The 9784-nt window shown below is 38.1% G+C and overlaps 1 protein-coding gene across 1 annotated transcript in view; it reads right to left on the reverse strand.

The window, feature by feature from the left end:
* Positions 1 to 9784, reverse strand: part of SLC16A10 (solute carrier family 16 (aromatic amino acid transporter), member 10) — a 169134-nt gene that overhangs the window by 75717 nt on the left and 83633 nt on the right. The window lies entirely within an intron of this gene.

Here is a 9784-nt window from a genome sequence, read left to right on the forward strand (position 1 = left end):
AAAAAAAAAAAAAAAAGAAGTTGCTAATCAACTTCTGTTTATGGCATTGGAATAAAGTGGTCCTGCAAACCCTACTACAGATAACTATTATTAAATCTGAGCTAAACAAAACTAAACATACTGGAAAATATCTTTAAAACTGATAGAAATTGGGGGAGAGTTTGAAAAGCTACAGTTGCAAGAAGAATTACAAAGTTGTGGGCTTTCTAGAGGGCCAATAAAATGTGCACATGCTCGGTAGACTGAACAGAAGCCAGAATAAAGAAAGGCAGCATCTGAAAGTTATAAGAACTAAGCAGAGATATCAGCTGCCGCACACCACAGTGAGACAGGATTTGCAATGTGAGCAAGCTATCTGCTAGGAACAAAAACTCAATAATCCTTGGATTAACACAGTAGATTCAGAGTTATTTCAAAATATTATCTACATGTTCAAGTTTCAACCAAAATTATGAGGCATGCAAACAAACAGGCAATCAAAAAAACAGACTGTGAATAGGCTCAGCTGTTGTATTTAGTAAACAAAGATTTCAAAGTTTCTATTATAAATACGTTAGATGAATTAGAAAATAATATTTTTCAAAGAATTTAAGATAAGAAGTGATCTTAGGGAAGAGATAGGGAATCTCAACAACAAAATGTAAACTATAAAAACAAGAGAAAATTCTAGAGATGAAAAGTATGTATCTAATGATTGGGTAATTTCTATTTTCAAAGTTCCCAGACCTTTCTTATCTTTCATCTGCAATCTGCTAAGGGAACCTATTGAATGTATTTTCCAGTCATACTTTTGAAGTATATTGGTATCTTTCCTCTGTAATAACTCAATATTGGTCTAATAGCCTAAATTATATAAAACAATAATATGCAAAACTGATATTAAAATGCAAAATATTATTTACCAAAGTCCCAATAATTCCTGGGGCACGAAGCTGTCTGGAAACTATACAAAAATTCAGCAGTGGATAGACTGTACTCTTGCCTTGACCATTTTATTGCCATCCTAAAGGTTATTCGGTAGTTATATTTTACTTGAGAGTGGCTTTTAAAATATTTGTTAATCAACCTATGTTTATGGCATTGGAATAAAGTGGTCACGCAAACCCTACTACAGATAACTACTGAATGCATTTTTCAGTCATACTTTTGACGGATGAAGTACTGGAGATAGAAAATACCCAATCTAAAGACAGCTGGCCTTTTCTCACATTGCAAATCCTGTCTCACTGTAAGAGAATAATATTAAACAAAATTAACTAAGTCTTAGAGACCTATGAATCTCTAGGAAAAAATGTGAGTCATTCTGAAGAAATAATGGGGCTGGGCACAGTGGCTCATACTTATATATTTTGGGAGGCCACAACAGGAGGATCACTTGAGCCCAGATATTCAAGACCAGCCTGAGCAAAATAGTGAGACCTCATCTTTACAGGAAAAAAAAAAAAAAGCTAGGTGTGATAGCATGCACCACCTGTGGTCCCAACTACTCTGGAAGCCAAGGGGAGGATCACTTGAGCCGGAGAGGTTGAGGCTTCAGTGCCACTGCACTCCAGCCTGGATGACAGAGGAAGACACTGTAAAAAGCAAACAAATAAAAAGAAATAACAGCCCAAAATAAAAATTGCAAATTGTGTGAAAAACTTTAACTTGTAGATCCAAGAAGTTCAAAGACCACCCCCAGCAGGATAAACACTAAGAAAATGATTCCTAAGCTCATCACAGTCAAACTGCTGAATGCCAAAAAGAAAATTCTGAAAGCAGAGAAAAATAATATATCTAGAGAGAACAATTATATCATTAACAGGTGGCCTCTTGTAAATAATAAGGGACAGAAGACATTGGAACTTTCATATTGATAGTGCTGAAAGTCGGGGGAAATAACCAAGAATTCTATATCCAGCCTTTTGAACTAGCCTTCAAAACTGAAGGCAAAATAAAGATTTTTTAAATGGAGAGAATTTGTCACTAGGAAATTTACACTACAAGAATGTTAAATAAAGTTCTTCAGGCTGAAGGGAAATGACACCACTGGCAACTTGGGTCCAAAGGAAGGACTAACACACACATACACTTTTCCTCATAATTTCTTTACAAGGATAACTTTAAATTACTGTTTAAACAAAAACTATAACACTATATGTTAGATGTTATAATAAATAAATAAGTGAAAATAACAGCATTAAAGATGGATGTAAATAGGTAAATACTGTAATAAGGCTCCTATATTTTACCTGAATTCTGTATTAACTTAAAATAGATTGGGATGACTTAAAGACGCATATCGTTATACTCAAAGAAAGCACTAAAAAATTATGCACAGAGATACAGCTAGAAAGCCAATCAATGAATTAAAATTGATTACTAAAAATTATTTGATTAATGCAAAGGCCGGCAGAAAAGAAGGAACAGAAGAACAAAAGGTAGATGAGACAAATAGAAGACAAATAGCAAAATGGCAGACCTAAATGATATGGCCATATCAATTATTACATTAAATACAAATTGACCTAAATGTCATTAAATTTAAAAAGATCTAAATTGATATGGCCATATCATTTTTTTTTTTTTTTTTTTGAGATGGAGTCTTGCTCTGTTGCCCAAGCTGGAGTGCAGTGGCATGATCTCAGCTCACTGCAACCTCCACCTCCCGGGTTCAAGTGATTCTCCTGCCTCGGCCTCTTGAGTAGCTGGGATTACAGGCACGCGCCACTGCACCCAGCTAATTTTTGTATTTTTAATAGAGATGGGATTTCACCATGTTGGCCAGGCTGGTCTCGAACTCCTGACCTCAAGTGATCCGCCCACCTCGGCTTCCCAAAGTGCTGGGACTACAGGCATGAGCCACTGTGCCTGGCCTCAATTTTTACATTAAATAAAAATAGACTAAAGACTCTAATCAAATGGCAAAGATTGTCTGACTGGATAAAGACACAATAACTAATTATATTCTGTTTAGAGATATATTTTAAATTCAAAAACAAATAAGTTAAAAATAAAAAGATGGAAAAAGATATCACATGTGAACAGTAGGCCTAAAAGCCTAAGGTGGCTATACTAATACTAGACAAGACAGACTTTGAGACAAGAAATATTACTAGAAATGAAGAGGAATACTTCACAATGGTAAAAGTGTCAAGGCATCAGGAAACTATAACAATTATAAATGTATATATACTTAATAACAGAGCTTTAAAAATATAGGAAGCAATGAAATTTGATCCCTACCTTATACCGTATAAAACATCACTTCAAAATGGATCATAGAACTTAAATGTAAAATTGAAAACTATAAAACTTCTACAAGAAAATATTGGAATCCAGGCATGATGGCTCACAACTGTAATCCCAGTCTCAGGGCTCACCTGGGATCCCTGATGGGTGAGTAAATGCAGACCTAAACTCTTTCACTTCCATTTCCAAGGCTTCTTGTCCTCAGACTTTGTGCTGAGGGCGGATGAAGCACCGAACCTCTGGTGAGCCAATTAAGAGCGACCGGTGCAGATACAGAGGACAGGATGCTGGACAGGACCCCAACACCCACCCTTCACCCCACTGCTCTCAAGGGTTAGGAGTGTCAACCTTGTTCTAATCCAGTTTTCTCTACCACATTTTCCTTCGTTTTGGGGGGCCTGTCATGGCACCTATCTCTTCTTTTACAATGTTAAGAGTGTTGCTGGGTAGAAGGTAGAACTACAGAGATATTACTGGGTAGAAGGAGCATTTGGCCCAGCCGTCAGATACGCTATTCAGAACAATGCAGTTTCCATCTGTTCTTAGAGGCAAGGAGGATACAGGGATTAGAAGTGTCTTTTTTACCCCTGTTGAAGGAACCCATTTGCATAGAGCAAGAGGTTTTTCCCCCAGGCACTTCCCCCTTCTTGTACTTAAGCTGTTCTTTTGTCTTTTCTCCACAACATCAGGAGTTAAACACAGCCCTGTGAATACAGGGAGCTTTTCTATGCAAGGGTTTTCTTTTGTCCTTTTGGAAGGTATCTTACTAGGCCAGGACCCAAATTCATGGGACTCCCTAACTTAATGAGCCCATGCACCCTCCTGAGGCACCCTTTTGTCCCAAACTCAATTTCAAGCTTCAGGTTGAAGGCCTAGAAAGAAAAACTGGATCTGAGGGATCGAGAAGCAGATGGCAATGAAAGTCAAGGGACACAGCACTGTGAGTAGGATTAATTCCTGCCAATTAAACCCCTGCTTCATGGAAGGAGGTCATGCTTTTATCTATGGCATAGACGAGGTCTAGGAAACTCAAAGATTACTGACAGCAGGGAGGATAGGCAGTGCGTAGGTGAGTACAGATCATTCCCACCTTCTAGGCCTCCCTGTTCCACATGGGTGAAAGCCGTGTTGGCACCCATGGGCAGCACCTGCCAAGGTCACCGGGACTCAGAGATACAAAGATGGAAGAAAGAAAGGGGACACCTTTTCTTTCTCCTCCTCATGTACCCTAGGTATATGCTGGGAGGAGAAAGGAACTAAACCATGCCTTTTCCCCCTCTTTCCAGATGGGTAACCAGCCATCTTCAGTCTGTACTTCTTTTGAATGCATCCTGAATCACTGGGACTCCTTTGAAATAAATGTCTTCTTTTTCATCTTCTGTCTTCTCTTCATGGATGGATAATTGGGTCCTTGTACCACAGGATACTGCCCTTGGATGCATCCCCCAAACTGTGAAAAGTTTAATTTCCCTAAACCTTAAACTACTTGGCTTAAAATTGAACTGGGAAGGGAACCCAGAAGCCCGACACGCCAGTAAAAGAGTAAAAGTTCTTACCATTCAGACTTCTGGCCTCTTTCTCCCTGTGCAAACCAGTAAAAGGAAGGATAAAAATCACTGTTTACTCTTCTGTAAAGTTTTAATTAATGGAAAAAAAGGATTTGTGAGGCTAATCTTAAGCTGTGGCCAATCTGGTATGCTTTGTGTGTCTTTCTGTATAGTTCTGTCATAAGGAGTAAGACAGGATAGAACACAGACCTAGGACCCCATATGCCCACTGTTCAAGCTAGCCCTGCAAACTGGTCAGTTACAAACTTTGCTACAGGTCTCTGAAGGAAAAAAACTGAATAAGGTCTCCATCTTGTTTTATGTCCTTGGGAGCTTGACCTTGTAACCACGTGGCAGTACTTTCTTTTGGTCTCTGCCATTTTACAATGGCAGCCCAGGTTCAGTCCTGGCTTACGGAATGAGTACTTTCTGGCTAATATCTGTGTGACTTTTATATTTGTTGATTCTCTTTCCCTCCATGAACAACTTCTAGCTTCCTTTCTGAAATCTTCCTTTCTCTGAGTTATCTTAAAAGATTCTAGATTTTGTAAAAACTGCTTACCACCTCTTTGAAAATACCTTGTATACAGGCGGTTAAATCACAACCTTACTTAAGTCTTGTTGGTTTCACCTGTGAGGTTACTTTTGAAAAAGTTCAAAAGCCAGAAATATTGGCCACTTGGTGAGGCTAAAGTTGGGTAACAAGGGATTTAAAATGATTTTTTTTTTTCTTTTGAGACGGAGTCTCACTCTGTCGCCCAGGCTGGAGTGCAGTGGCACGATCTGGGCTCACTGCAAGCTCCGCCTCCCGGGTTCACGCCATTCTCCTGCCTCAGCCTTCCGAGTAGCTGGGACTACAGGCGCCCATCACGGCGCCCAGCTAATTTTTTTGTATTTTTAGTAGAGACGGGGTTTCACCGTGTTAGCCAGGATGGTCTCAATCTCCTGACCTCATGATCCACCTGCCTTGGCCTCCCAAAGTGCTGGGATTACAGGCGGATTTTTTAAAATAAGAGCACTATGGTCAAAAGTCAGTTTAATTAAAAGTGGATATCCAAGCTATAGGCATATTTAAAAGGCCTTTATGTTTTTCTCTTCTTGCATCTTGTTTTGTTGGAAAAAGTTTTCTTTCTCAGTCAACTGAATTACTTTTTTCCATTTTTGTCTTGCCACTCTTAATGCATGCATGAGAGGCCCTAAGATAACTTCTGATAGCCTGGGACTCCCTGGAAAAAATGGAAGAGGCACCACTGACCCCGTTTTAGAAAAAAAACTCTGTTGTCCTCATAAAACCCCAATAATTAAAAGCAGATAAATCCCTCTCAAAATCTGTTTTTGTCTTCCAGCTATAACTGTTTATTAGGCTCTAGAAACTGCATGCTTTCCTAGTCCTCCTCTTGAAGGGCTCCATCCTGAGGTCAGTAATCTAATTAGGAGATTGGCCAATGAAAAATCTTACAACTACTGGATCCTCTGTCTGTGTAGTTATATATGTGTAATGTGTGCGATGTTGGTATAAAAAAGAACTCTAATTAATTGGCTTAGAGAAAAATAAGCACTTAGATAAAATATTTTTTGAAGGAAAAATAAAAGCTGTAATACCTTTTAGTTCTACATGATTTTAATATTTGAAAAATAAAAAGTTTTAGAGACTATCGGTAAAATACAAATGTCTTCAAAATGTAAACATGTGGTCTAAATTATGCAGGTCAGATACTAGGTTTGCTAAATGCTTTAAAGTTATAAACTGCTTCTTTGGCTTTTTTTCCCCCTTTTTTTGTTTTCTCAACAGTATCACTCTGTTGCCCAGGATGGAGTGCAGTGGCGTGACTTGGTTGCCTCTGCCTCCCAGGTTCAAGTGATTCTCCTGCCTCACCCTCCTGAGTAGCTGGGACTACAGGCATGCACCACAATGCCTGGCTAATTTTTGTGTATTTTTAGTAGAGACGGGTTTTCACCATGTTAGCCAGGTTGGTCTTGAACTCCTGACCTCAGGTGATCCACCTGCCTTGGCCTCCCAAAGTGCTGGGATTACAGGTGTGAGGCACTGCACCCAGCCTGCTTCTTTTGCTTTTAAAAATTGTTCACCTTGCTTGCTTTACAGTTTCATAATGCCATATTACCAATAGCACACCAGAGTGGCTACAGCTTAAGCTACAATTGGTAGCACATAATTAAAATAACTTACCAGGCTTTACATTAAAATTAAAAATTGCTAAGGTTTACCATTATACCATGTAATTGAGACTACTGAGAACAGATTTATATCAAGGTGTGTAAGGAAAGTAAAATATGTTTTTAGTAAAGGATTATAAGAAGCCGTGGGAATGTAAATTTTTGTCTAGTTTAGAGGATTAAATAATTGTTTTAAGTTGGATAAGATAAAGTCGAAGGTTTAAACAAGTTGTGGAAGGTCTGTAAACATTAATCTTGCAAAAGAAATTCTGTGTGTGAACATACTGACTAAATTCAAAAGGGTATTACATGGTTTTTCTGTAAATTGAACATTAGAATAAAAGCACAATAAAGTTTTCTTAAGGCACTGACCTACTCTTTAACAAAAATTTGTAAAGGTTTATAAGAATCTTACCTCATGGTCAAACTGGTTAAGATTAGACAAAATTATCTAAAGATTTCATCAAAAAATAAAGGGTGTAGGAGAGACCAGAGATGGAGTGTTTGGAAAGCTGTCTTCACTCTTAATGAGTAAAGGTTTTTACGTTTTTTAAAATTTTTGAGTCATCATTTTGGCTAAATAAATGACTTATGGTAATATGCAGTTGTATTTCATAATATAAGGTGTTTTAAACCTCTAATGTATTTAACAGGCTTCCCAAAATCAAACTTCAGTTTCAAGGTTGTCTTTTCTGACATCTTACTTCTGAATACTACAGAGGGCTCCTGGATTATCCAAAAAGAGAAGTAAACGGGAGTAACTGACATGTTTAGTTATGTGGGATTGCCAAAATAAAAATAATGTTTAATCTTCTTCAGGTTATATTTTAGTGAAAAATACTAATATATGTTCCAAAATTGTATGTGGTTTCTAAAATTCTAATGTCTGAGTATATGCTATCAATCATAATTAAGATTATTATGTTGTTATTGTAAACCACAGAAATAACCAAATTTCTTTGTCAATCATGGTTTCGACTGTGATTACCCAAAGACATTTTGTCATTCACAGACAATTGTCCTATTTTGATCCTTTTCAAAAGATGGTTTATAATCAGCTATAGGACTTTGACAAGTGGTCTCAAATGCAAGTTTCTGATAACTTTGGAGATTGTGATATTGGAATAGAGGGAAAATGTACAGGACTCATGAAGAGCTGAAATGTTTGTGAATATCAAGCAGAACAAGAATTAACAGAATGTACTGAACTAATAGAAAGCTGAAGTAATCTTTTTTGCTTAAAACATTGCTGATCCTTATTGTTTTTCAGAGTCAAGGAAACTTTTATGTTGAGCTATCTACAGCTTTTAACAATTGAGTAAGCTATACTCCAGTGAACAAAATTTGGAGCACATTTATTTCCTTCTGTCTGGTTTCCCCAGAAGTTGGAAACTATTTGTGAGTATTCTTAATTTGCAGCAATACAGTTATTTGCATCAGTGCAATAAGAATCCATTTTCTTTTGCAACAGGATACAGTTGGAGAAACCGGTTGTTTTACCAAGGCTTTGACTAGTAGGGTGTGCTTACCTTTAAGAAATCAAGTTTGACTTGCACAACCAATAAAAGCCCCTTGGGAAAACTGGCCTCATACTTTGTCTTCTACACAGTCCCTGTACAGGGTTCCTAACCTGTGGTGAGTAAAGAATGTCACTTTCTAATAGGCCCAGGAAACCCATCTTATCTTGGGACCTCAAGAAGAGAGGAATTTACCCAACTCACAGGTATTTGAGGATACAAACCTATGGCTGGGCTCAGCTTTTAAAGGTCTTATCTGAAATTCCTTGTGGAACAGAGTTCCATCAAAGCCAATTTTAAAAGCCTGTGTGAAAAATTATTATTCTTGCTGTACTTTATGCAAATAACCAGGCCAAATATGAGACTAAAGTTTATTCTGCAAACAACTCAGTCCTATCATGATTTGTTTTTAACAAAAGTGAGGACTGGAGAGAGAAAAATTATGTTTCAAAATTATCATACACTTGTCATTGAATTCTAGTCTCATTAGTTGTTTTTAAGTTTTTGTCTGCATTTTAGACTAACCCTGCTTATTTCTGTGAACCAACCAGTGATCATCAGCTGCAGCTCAGAAGAAACAAAAGGGATGGGTGATGTAAAAATCTGGATCAATATTCTAGTTCTGGGCAATTATCCTGCAAAGCTTGCCAGGTGATAGGAGTAAATAGGGTGCCCATAACCTGGAGGTTTCTTTGTTTGGGAAAATAAGACCAAAGAAGCTGACCAAAGCCAAGACTCATGCACCCAAATCTTAACAGGCATAACTATAGCCACCTGTTATCTGGGCATGTTGGCAGCCATGGGATTTCTAAGCTGTCCTTACCCCCTTATTTTGTTTTGATACATGTCTTCTAATAATCTGGTTTGTCTTTTCTCATTTTCAGGTCGTCAAACTCCAGTCATGCAACTGGAGCCTCAGTCGATGGCTCTCTTTTACTGGGGACCCTAAGATAGGCCTCTGAGGGAGATCTGACTGCCATTTTCCCAAAACAGCACCCCTGTCAGCAGGAAGCAGCTAGTATCAGTCATCATCCCTATTCTAATGGCAGTTAGATGTACCTCTTCAGAGGGGAGAATTGATAGCAGCAGGAGGTAGACAAATGCCTAGGCAGATAGGAGTGTAGGAACGGGTTCCTGGTGAAACCTGACCTTCAAGCTGAAGACAGTTTAAAGCCTAGCTACAAGTCCCAGGTAAATCCATGGACTGGATTGAGAACCTGTCTTCCCATTTGGCATGCTTTCCTCTGATTGATCCCCACCCTTCACCTATTTTACACATACCTATCCTTTCTTTTCTTTAATTTTCTTTGCTTT

This window comes from Mandrillus leucophaeus, unplaced genomic scaffold, assembly GCF_000951045.1.
Source record: "Mandrillus leucophaeus isolate KB7577 unplaced genomic scaffold, Mleu.le_1.0 Scaffold96, whole genome shotgun sequence".
Lineage (NCBI taxonomy): Eukaryota > Metazoa > Chordata > Mammalia > Primates > Cercopithecidae > Mandrillus > Mandrillus leucophaeus.